Consider the following 12613-nt stretch of genomic DNA (forward strand, 5'->3'; position numbering starts at 1 on the left):
GAAAGATCTTGTTTTTTTTCTTTTTAATTAAGTTTTCCAAGGATTTATCAAGAGTATTAGGTTTCTTAGCATCTTATTGAGTTTTGAACCTTTGACTTGGTCTACTTCATTAGTTTTTGTCAATAATTCCACTTGGCTAAAATTCGTTAAAATTTAAGTGCATAATTGATAAAATAAACATATTCTGTAAATAGATTATTTTCAATTAATTGACTATTTTATCTAAATTTGTAAGTGTATGAATAATGCTAAAGTTATTTTATTCAAGTTTATCTAAGATAAAATAAATTAATTGCGTAAAACACACCCAATTTACCATTGGCCGAATGGAGTAGTCGTCATATCTATACGGCACACAAGGAGTCAAGGACACAAGGTCAACTAAATGAGAAAGTTGACCACTAAACATTAAGAAAGACGAGGACTTTGACAGGAAAGACAATCTCATCTTCATCTTCATCTTGCAAGTGTGACAAACTATGAACGAAAGTTATTTGTACATTAAACCGATTCAACCTATTATTGATAAGGAAAAAAGGATCATCAAAATGCCCATAATTTCACTGTTCAAAAATAAAATTGATTGGTATAATTGAGCAATTTAATTACATAATCCATTGTTATTCTAAACTATTTAGGTCATTTCAGCAGTGTTGTTTTTAAATGCATTCTAAAAAATAAAACTCTAATCTAATACAATGGAAAATTCAATGTAAAAATGGAATAACTTAAAAATCTAATACAATGTAAAATTCATCAGCCTATACTTTTAATGTACTCTTAATTTTACTAATTCCTCTGTACCTGTCTTAAAAAAAACTCTGAAAAAGCTTTAAGAGAGAGTATTTGAGAATAAAGGAAATTTCATAACCATAAAAACCCAGAAATATGACAAATGTCAAACAATATAATGTACATAGTCTATATAATTCGTATTTATATAAAGCCATCAACTTATATGGCTCGAACATAAAAACAGTCGGTTGCTAAAACCCAATTGTAAGGGAAATACGTGAAACAAGATATACGAAGTATCTTAATATAACTAGTATTCCTATGAACAAAATTTACAACCACCTGAGTTATGATGGTATAGTCTAGTATCGTCAGGAGCTATGGTTACTTCATCAGATTACAAGTTCACAGCTGCATATAGTCTATTCTATTACTAGATCGTAGTTGAAGACAGGATGAGGTGAACTCCTTCTCCGACTTTACTGTACCCCTCGACTAACTATTGCCACTTTCTATCAACAGTCCAGTCAGACCAATGAGGCTAGCTTCGCAGTTTCAACCTTCCAAATTTGCTACATCAGGTTCCTATATCATGGAACTAAACCATCATTATGTGTTCCTGAAAATTAAGTTCCAAATCAGGAAAACAGCTGAGAGAAGGAACAACTCTTTGCACAGTTCTGGCAGCATGACAAAAAGCCAAAAATTCCTGTCTCAACTGGTTGGGCAATGTCTCTCTCCCGTCTATGCATAACTCTCAGGAATTCTTCAGCACACAAGTTCCCATCACGGTTCGCATCAAAAACGTGAAATATTATTTCCACCACATTGTCATTGAGATAAACACCACACACCTGGAATCCCAGACCCAAAAAAATTCATCAAAAACTGGAAAAGGAAAATAGGTTACATATATACTCAGTTATGTCACTTCAGGCATCAAGACAATGAATCAAGTTGTCATGCCACGGTAGTAGTAGTCGACAGGAGTACTATTTATTCTTTGTTATGTCGGTTGTACTTTGGAAAACGAGGGTTTGGCATCTATGCCAATGAATAGGGTCTCTATAGGGTTGTATTTGAACACTGGCAATAGTGAATACTACTAAAAGTAGGATGACACACAAATTCCTCATCTAAGTCAAGAGTCAGTACTAAAATCACCAAATCTCCAACTAATCTAATGCTGGTAGGCTACATTACACCAAAAAATGTGTCAAACATAACACAACATTACAAAAGATGGAGAAGGCCCAAAAGACATCAGTATAAGGCTAACAATTCCCAAATAAAGATAGCTTAACAATTGATCTTTCTCTAGCAATACTAGTAATGTTTTTAGCATAATCAGACTGCTGGCAGCACATGTATATTGTGGCGTATCTTGTGCATTGTGCTCCAAAAGAAGACATTGTGTATTCACTAATTGAACATTTTCTAAAAATTTTTGGATTTGTATTTGTGTTCACAAAAACCAACAAAGAAAATTTTAAGAATAATCCAACTTTATAATAACAACAATATTCAGGAATGCAATACCTGAGACGCAGCTCGTTGAAAGTCCTTTCTTGTCAATAAACCATTTACTTTACCATAAGCCAATAAGGCCAAAGCAAAAGGCTCTAGCTTTGTACGCAGCTCTGCAAAGTTGCAGAATTCGTCTTCTGAAATGCGTGTACTCCTAAGTTGTGGGTCATTGTCTAATTCATCAACCCGTTCAAGCAACTTGTTTACATGCCTTATGTCAGCAGAAGCAACCATAGAGAGAGCAAAATCCTTGGCTGATATAGTCCCTTGTGATCTATAATCATAGTGGGAAAACTCTAATCTCACAATCTGCAAAAATGATGATTGATCCATTTCATTACTCAAAATAAGAGAGAAACGTAATGGAGATACGCAGATTCATAGACAATGAGCTTACTTCGTCATGCAATTTTCTTAAGAATCGGACAAAGTTGTCATATTGTAATGGCATTTCACCATTCTCACCAAAGAAATACTCAAGTAAGCCTCCATTTTCTACAGAACCTCCAAGTTTAAAAACCAGGTCTAAGTCCATCACAATGACTAGATCCTTGCCTGTTTTGATTTCTCATCAGAGCCATAACTTTTTTGAATTCATCCCTGTCAATCTCTCTACAACAAAACATGTACACAGTAAATATTCTAAATTCCAAAGTAAAGAAAATGCATAAGACAGACTGTAAGAGATCTGGGCAGTTTTATAATCGGAAGAAATATGTGAAGGCCATGACAGCACAGAAATTAAAAATGATAGAAGAGTGCCATGCAAAATAACTGACGTATACACACCCATTTTTATCAATATCAAACATCTTGAAAGCCACGGAGAAGCTTCGTACCTGAAACAAAGACATCTAGGATCACTTCGTACACATCGCAGGAAAAAGAGTACATGGACTGAGAACTAACTTCTCTGACATAGATATAAACAAAACATACTGAGAATTCATACACATTGACTAGTACCAAGCAACTCACTCTTTAAAAGAAATTAGTCCATCATTGTTCACGTCAAAGAGCGTAAAAAACTCAGAAGTAGGACATCTTAGCTCGCCAGGACACCTCTCCCCTGAAAGAGACCCATCTCGGACCAGACCTGATTCAGATGGGGGAAATACAGGGACAACAGCTCGCATTAAATCTGCCGGTGTCATCAGTATTTCTCCTTCAGGTCTTTGAACTGATGCAAAATACTCAAATACCTTCACAAGAAAAATGAATATATTTAAGTGCAGAACACGCTAGATAGTGACATCAGCTAGTCTCGTCAAAGCTTCAAAGTTATAATCAACCAATTATTAGTGTTCCTGTTATGGGCAAGAGGCCTCACTGACTTAGTACAGGATATTGTATAATGTCAATGGCAAATTAAGAGACAGCCAAGGTGGATGATTAAATCCTTTGTGAAGGCATAAACAACCATAGATTTAACTTCGAAGGTGCAACAGAAGCCACCCATGCAGACATTATAGCTTACCACATTACTTTAGAGACCCCCAGTAGCTGCTTAAATGATTTTAAACCATGTTTCTATCTCCTGACACAAAAATCACTAATCAGCAGTGAAAGCTTCCATTAAGGGTCTGTCAATTTTTACCAAGCAATTCAATGTAGTCTATATTAGGATATTTGGAAGTTTGGCTTTCTTCTTGAGTCCAATATGCAAAGTAAGAACATAAAATTAGAGCGAACTTACAAAAAATGTAATTATAATAAATAGAAGCACACGAGCTTTATAGATACCTTCTCTGGAGGACTTCGCATTCTTATACGTTTTTCATATTTGAAAAAGACCTTCCTCCTAAAAGCATCTGCCAAAAACAAAAACATATACAAGGAGCGTAATGAACATCAAAGGTACTAAACATATTGAAATTATTTTAATTAGGAAAAAAAAAAAAACACAAGAACAATTCTACGAGGATGACAAAGACAATAATTGCATAACTAGTAAGAAAAAACTACAGATGTGCATAAGTGTGCTGATCAATGACAAAGACAATATTTGCATAACTAGTAAGAAAAAACTACAGATATGCATAACAGCATAAGTGTGCTGATCAATGACAAAGACAACAATGTAACTTATGCAAATTTTTATTATCCAGCCTTCTGAAGTTCTTAAAAAATTTTACTTGAGCTTTACGCGAATCATGACACCATACAATTGTTATAATACATTAGATGAAATAACATAAGTCTAACGAAAAGGCATAACAGTCCAGTGTCAAAATTTCAAGTGGACAAAGTACCTCACATACATTGCATACTACAAGTAGATCAAAGTTTGAAAGGAGACAGACTCTACAGGGGTAAGATTGCATACACCTGAGTACCTAACACACTCACAACTGACCCACAAGACAAAAACCACTTTATAGACATTGGGTTAGTGTTGATATTGATGAGGTAAGAAGGCCTTGAATTTCTAGTATCAACTATCAAATACACATTCTATTAGATTGCCAGGCATAACTAAAAAAAAAAAAAAAAAAGAAAAAAAAGAAAGTGGCAGTAATCCAATAATGGAAAACTCTTTGCAGTTCCAAGCGTAAGGCTAAGGCTGAAAGCATGTATTTGCAATGGTACAAAGGTAGTATTATCTGACACACACACGGAAAAATAAATGCACCTAAAGAGAGTATGTTCGGTAGTTGGAGAAAGTTAGAATGCCATTGTGAGGAGGATATAAAAGGCTGTTATTGTAGTCATGGTATATTATACAAACAACAAAGTAGTAAGGCAAGCAACCAAAAAATAACATTGATTAAATGATATAGAAAAAGAATTTTCCAAATATAATAATGGAGGTGCAAGAGCTCTGAAAAAAAAATATACTTGTATATAATTCCAATGAAGCAGTTAGATTTGCAATTTGATCCTTTGTCTACAATTGATTTGCAGCTTAAGCTACTAATTCTAAGAAGCAGGTCCAGTGAATAAAATAAAAATAGCATTGAAGTACAAGAAGCAAGAGTTCTCCGATCAACCCATTCCCAGACAGTAACTTTGCTAAACAAGCAGGAAAAAATGTACTACCCATTACCCAATTGGAACAACCTTGCCCATGTTCATTTCGAAGGTAGCATATCAAATGCAAGTTTTATACTATATAATAATTACTCAGCAAAATTAAACAGCTATGATTTACCATAAACAGGAACTGAACCTAGTTTCAGAAATTATACAAGAAAGCAGAGCAGGAAATTGGTGTGCAAAGATTTCAGTTCTTCACCATGAGTAATCTACATAAGGGAGCAGAAATTGCAAGAGGTGGAATACAAGAAGACAATAACATGGAGTTAGCCAACAAGTACACATTTACTGCAATTACCAAAACCCATTAAAAAATGGTGGGTGGCACTAAATACTGATGGGTCTACGATTTGGAGTCTAGGAGCTGCTGAAGGTGGAGGTATTATTAATGACCAAGATGGGTTGTTAAAGACTTAAAGTCTGTTTTAATAGCCAAATTTGGGTCTTGTACTGCACTCACACTGAACTTAAGGTCCTACCAAGGGGTATATCTTGCTTGGGTTCTAGGCTATCAAAAGGATTCTAGTAGCATATGCCAATGCCCAATTCACATGTATAATACTGAGGATGTGCATTGCGGTGAAGTAATGCACAAAGTGAATTACTGCACGATGTTAGCCAGTAAGGAATATTCAACTATTTGATTAAAGCACACCTTACACCAATTGGGAGGCCAACAAAGCAGCGGATTAATAAGCCAATAAAAGAGTGGAAAGCCGTAAACAAAAACAAAATCCATTATAACTCTGTTACATAGATCAGTTATTCCGATTCATACACCTCCCTCTTATTGTCAGGACATTGCAGATTCTTAAGTTCAACTCTTTAACACATCTTTCACAATGTTCTTGAAACCACAAAAATAGTTTCCTAAGATCAACCATCATTAGTAATTTGTATACCACATTGCAATCAAAAGTAACAATTTTGCATTCTAACACAGTTCAACTGCGGAATCTTCCCCATTAGAAACATTAGTAATTTGCATACCACATTGCAATCAAAAGTAACAATTTTGCATTCAAACACAGTTCAACAGCGGAATCTTCCCCATCAGATTGTATTATCTCCTTTTCCTAAGATATTCATTTTGCAAATCATACCCAATTGAGCATATTGCATTTTCAAATAACACAATTCATGATCAACACAATTCAATCACAAATGAGACATCCACATTATTTATGGAACTCATATTGCACTATAACTTTCCCAGCAACATATCGAACATAACAAATTAACAAGCCCAATTTCACCTAGCATCAAGCCAAATTCTACAAAACAAAACAATAACCTAAGATTCGACGTGGATACCAACTACCTTAGTCGGTTAAAGTCTCGATGGTGGTATTCAAAACCTTGGGGTTGAATCCAATCTACATCATTGCCTTTGCGACTCCCTATACACCAACAAAAAAACAAATAACCTAGAAATTTTCACCTAATCTAGATAAACATTCCCAAATAAAACATTAAGCAATCATCATAATTCATAACCTCAAAATCAAATAATAGAAATCAAAAAGGTAAAAAAAAAAAAAAAAAAAAAAAAAAAAAAAAAAAAAAAAAATACCCGGAAAAAGAAATCTGGAATTCTTCAAGGAGAGAGAACAAGGAGCAGATTCCAAAGAAGAAATCGAAGTAGCTTCTGTGGGAGCAGATGACCAATCAGCAAAAACTAACATTGATTTTCCTTTAAAATAATCAAAAAAAGATGATGGAAATGAAGAATTAACATTATCATTATCATTAACATCAACATCATTATGATTAGGCGAAATTGGGTAAAACAAAGCCCCTAAACTTGATCCAACTGCAATTCCAGAAACCAATTTCAGAACCCATGATTTGTTGTTGGTTTGAAAGGAAGATGATTGTGGGTCCCCCTTGATTGAGCCACTGGCAGCGGCGGAAGAGAGGAGGCGAACAGGGAGATGTTGAGCGGAAGATAGAAGATGAATTGATGGTTTTGATGTTCGTAGAATTGAAGAGGAAGACATTGTTGGTGTTTGATGAAGGTTGCGATAATGGCGATTGATCGGTGGGAGGTGGATTCAGAGGAAGTTGGAGATGAATTGATGAAATGGGTTGGAAATTTCTGGGTAGGAGTATATTTATCGAGAGGTTGACTATTAAGACCACAGAATTTGTAAAATTGCAACTGTGATTCTGTGAGCGCAAAACCTCTTGCAAGGTAGGTGTAAAATGTTGGTTGTGCACACGGTCAAAATAAAAATATTACGAGTATTGTAAGTTATTTGTATGTATTTTTGGATTAGATAGTGAGGATAACTAAAAAATAATACGGAGGGCTTTTTGTGACGAGGAGGCTGAGATTTTCAGGGAGGCTGTCACCTGTTGTGAACTTGAAGACCTTGGCCCTTGGGTATATTGGGCATGACTACACTTGGTCGAATAACAGAGGAGGGCTGGAGAATATCCAAGAACGCCTTGATCGTTTCCTTGCAAATAGAGCGTGGAGGGAGTCTTTCCCAGGCACCTTTGTCACGCATCTCACAAAGAGAAAATCAGACCATCTCCCAATTCTCTTGTGTGTTAGTTAAGGAGGCGCTGAATTTCCCGAAAAAAAAGAAAAAAAGGAAATTGTACAGGTTTGAGGAAATGTGGCTACGAGATGAGAGTTGTTCTGATGTGGTCGCGGAAGCGTGGGAAAGAGGAGGTGATATTTGCTCAAAAATTTCCTTTACTTCGGCCAAGCTAAGTGGGTGGAGCAGGGAGAGGTTTGGTGACTTTATAAAGGAGTTACAGGATTGCAGGGGTCAAATGGAGAAGCTTATGGTAGAGACCTGAACTGAAGAAGTCATAGCTCAGATGAAAGCAATCGATGACAGAATGGATGAATTGGAGAGGAGGGAGGAGATGTACTGGAAGCAAAGGAGTAGACAAGACTGGCTTCAACATGGAGACAAGAATACCACTTTCTTCCATATGAAAACCAGGCAACGAGCTGAACAAAATAATATAAAGAAGATTAAAGATGATGCTGGGAATGAATTCGAAGATGAAGAGCAGATTGCGGAGGTCTTTGTGGACTATTTTCAGGGCCTTTTTGCTAAGAATATTCTCATAGAGCCAGAACCTGTTATTGAGAAGGTGGAACAGGTAGTCTCGGAACAGCAATTCAATGCTTTGTTAGCTCCCTTTCATGCTGAGGAGGTGCGAAATGCCCTGTTTCAGATGCATCCGACGAAGGCCCCTGGCCCCGATGGTATGTCTGCAATCTTTTTCCAAAAATTCTGGGATATTGTTGGTAGTGATGTAGTAGAAAAAGTGTTAAATATTTTAAATAATGATGGTGATATAGGTCCAATTAATCAGACTCACATTGTATTAATTCCGAAAGAAAAAGATTGTGAGTCTCCTGTTGATTATAGGCCTATTAGTTTGTGTAACGTTTTGTATAAAATTGTTACCAAAGTATTAGCTAATCGTCTGAAGTTAGTACTACCGTCAATTATTCATGAGTCACAGAGTGGTTTTGTTCGTGGAAGATTGATTACAGATAATGTCTTGGTGGCGTATGAATGCTTTCACTATCTCGGAAAAAAAAAAAGAAAAGGGAAGAAAGGTTACTTAGGGCTCAAACTCGATATGAATAAGGCCTACGATAGGGTGGAATGGGTCTTCCTTGAAAAAATGATGATAAAATTGGGCTTACCGGAATCCTTTGTTACTTTGGTAATGAAATGTGTGAGTTTGGCAGTGTTTGATATTATGGTGAACGGGCAACCGTCAAGGAGTTTTAAACCGAGTAGAGGGCTAAGGCAAGGGGATCCACTCTCTCCCTTCCTATTCATCTTGTGCTCGGAGGGACTGTCGACCCTGCTAAGAGATGCAGAGAAAACGAATGCTATCCACGGGGTAAAAATAGGGAGGCATGTCGATCCTATTTCTCACCTATTTTTTGCAGATGATAGTCTCCTGTTTGTTAGAGCAACGGAGGAAGAGGTGGATACCGTGATGGGGATCCTTTCTACTTATGAAGTGGCTTCTGGGCAGAAACTGAATATGGACAAGTCGGAAGTGTCTTTCAGCCGAAACATTGAGCCAGAGCGGAAAAACATGCTTCAGATGAAGTTATCCTTTAAGGCTGTCGAAAGACATGAAAAATATCTTGGTCTACCAACTTATATTGGTAGCTCTAAAAAACAAGTTTTCAATAATATTCAGGATCGAATTTGGAAGAAACTAAAAGGGTGGAAAGGCAACTTTCTATCACAAGCTGGCCGGGAAATTTTGCTAAAATCAATTGCTCAGGCAATTCCTACGTACTCAATCCAATGTTTCCTAATCCCGATGAGCAATCCCGATGAGCATTCTTAATGGAATTGAAAAATTATGTCGATAGTTCTTTTGGGGACAAAAAGGGGAGGAAAGGAAGTTATGTTGGATTGCTTGGAATAAATTACATTTAGCAAAAAAGGAAGGGGGCCTTGGATTCAGGAATATGAGAAACTTCAACAGAGCTCTCCTGGGAAAGCAAGCGTGGCGCATATTAACGAGTGAGGGTTCCTTTATGGCTCGTGTCTTAAAAGGGAAATATTTCCCTCACTCTTCTTTAATGGAAGCCAAAGTTTCCTCAAGCTCAAGTTACACTTGGAGATCGATCATGGGAGTCAGAGAGGTCCTTTGGAAAGGCGCAAGGAAGGTGGTAGGTAATGGCTCTACGGTGCACATTTGGAATGACCCATGGGTTCCAACCCTCCCAGCCTTTAAGGTGATCTCACGCCCTAGAGAGAGTGATGGAGGACCAAATTTTGTACGAGATCTTTGGGTTGATAATTACTGGAATAATGCAACACTGAGTTCCTGCTTCTCCCCTATGGAAGTGACTGCAATCCGAAGTATCCCGATCCCTCTCTACAACAGAAAGGATGTGTGGGCGTGGCATTTCACAAAAGACGGCTGTTACTCGGTAAAGAGTGCTTACAACTTACTGATAATGGAGGAGGCAAATGACACAGCAACCTCTTCAAGGACTAGCTGCAAGTTTGAGTGGGCTGCTGTGTGGCAATCTGACATCCCACCCAAAGTAAAAATCTTTGCTTGGAGATCCATTAAAGAGGCAGTGGCAGCACGGCATTGTTTAGTACAGAGGGGTATGAGTCTTGATCCTATTTGCCCAATGTGTGGTGTTGAAAATGAAACGGTGTTGCATATGCTAGCCTTATGTCCTGAGGTAAGAAGAGTTTGGTATCTCTCGCCCCTAAGATTAGAAGTAGATAAATTTGAAGGGCTGGTCTTTGGTGAATGGTGTGTTTCTATCCGAAAGCATTATAATGATGCTCACTGGTGGAATATCTTCCTGGCTATCTTATGGGGAATTTGGCTCCGTAGAAATGCGTGGTGTTTTGAGAAGAAGAGGAAAGATGTGATGGATGTTATTAATAAAGCTGTGAGTATGGTGGGAGACTATGAACAAGCTCAATTGGCAAAGAATACATCTGAAAACAAAAATCAGCAATTGGAGTCTAGATGGAAGCCTCCTATTCAGAGAGTGATCAAGGTAAACTCTGACACAGCGGTGTTTGGAGCAGAGGCAGTGGGTTTGGGTGGCGTTATGCGTGATGCTGAAGGAGAGGTAATGGCATCAACTTGTCTTCGTCTTGCAGGAAAGTATGATGCTGATGTAGCTGAGGCATTGGCGATGCGGCATTCTATGAGCATAGCTATGGAATCGGGATTCAAAAATCTGTGTCTGAAACAGATTGTTTAAAAGTTTACAGCCATATGACAAAGGGAAATGCTCCCCCAACGGCCTTTGGTATGATCATTCATGATATAATGCAACTAGCTCGTGAATGCCTTTCGTGCTCTTTCTCTTTTGTCAAGCGAAGTGGTAATGGTGTGGCTCATGCTCTAGCCAAATTGAGTTCTTCTTTTGTTGATCTTAGAGTTTGGATGGAGGAGGTTCCTTGTGATATAGCCAATATTGTAATGGGTGATTTAGACCCTTAGCTTTGAGTAATAATATTGTTTTGATCGTTTTCCGTCAAAAAAAAAAAAAAACTAAAATATAATACGAGTAATGTAAGTTACTCTTATGTTTTTCAGCTGGTTAGAGATTATTTACGGTTGTAGAATATCACGGGATTGATTTTTGTGTTTTTTTCTAATTTAGGATCTGTAGGATATCTGAAAATCAAATTAATAGAACACACTTTTATAGAGAAGCTAATACTTTGTGTATATTTATTTAAACGTGTGTAATTGATCATTCACAATCCCTTTAACTGTTGTATAAGTTTGATCGAATTCATTTTTAAGTAAGTTGTTAATGGCTTTTAGTGATAAACTTGGCGAGGCCAATAAGTCGCCATCTATCCCATGTCAATTAAAATTTCTATCATTAAAGATGATGTTTGCTTGATGGGGTTACCATGAACTATGGAGACACCACGACAATGGTAAAAGATAATCGAAAGCAAACACATCAAATCATCAACTACATTACATGATTACATTAAAGTCCAAGTCTTGCCAAAAATTGATGTTCTATTATTCTATATTATTACTCCTTTCTTTAGTTAAAATAGCTTCTTATATACATTACCATTTTCTCCATTACACACTTATGAGTTATGACAAATATCTTAATTTTGTATGTGACAAATAATAACAATTGTTTTACAACCGACCGTAGGTAATTTGCTGTTAGTAATTTGAAAAGCAGTAAGTAATTTGCTACTCACTATACAACTGATAAACTGATTATATGACGGTACGCAAAATCGTTAGGCACTAGTGCATTTCTTGTAGCAATAGATAGTTGATAGAGAACAAAAATAAATTCATAAGACCACATGTATGATCGCAAGCTAAGGACTACAAGTCTACAACCTTTGAAGCCCAAATCACAAATTAAAGGAGTTGAATTGCCTTACAATTCTTACCTCATTTATGAAGGAATTAAAAGTAGTGGCTGTTTTCACCATGAACAATCAAACATTGACGTCTCAACCACCATAACTCCTCCTCATCACGTAGAGGGTAGAGCACGGCAACATAAAATACCCTACTCCCGAAGTATCACGTAGTCACGTAGCTTTAACTCCTTTAAGGCAAGTGGTTTTTTTTTTTTTTTTCACAACACGCTAATGACCCTCGTTCCTACTCCATGCATGATACTTAGGACATCATACCTTTCATGTCAATGCAACCATCAAGGAGGGGAAGGGGATTTCATGATTGCAATTTGTATGTTGAACAACAATTCTGTTTTTTGGTGAGTCGAATTAATTAAAAAAAAAAACTTATTTATTGTGATAAATTATAATATATATTTAAAATAGTA

The 12613-nt window shown here is 36.8% G+C and overlaps 1 pseudogene; it reads right to left on the reverse strand.

Annotated features, from left to right (window-relative positions):
* Positions 1 to 845: 845 nt before the first annotated feature.
* LOC110705564 lies at positions 846 to 7516 on the reverse strand (annotated as a pseudogene).
* Between the last annotated feature and the right edge of the window lie 5097 nt (positions 7517 to 12613).

This window comes from Chenopodium quinoa, unplaced genomic scaffold (assembly GCF_001683475.1).
Source record: "Chenopodium quinoa cultivar QQ74 unplaced genomic scaffold, ASM168347v1, whole genome shotgun sequence".
Classification (NCBI taxonomy): domain Eukaryota; kingdom Viridiplantae; phylum Streptophyta; class Magnoliopsida; order Caryophyllales; family Amaranthaceae; genus Chenopodium; species Chenopodium quinoa.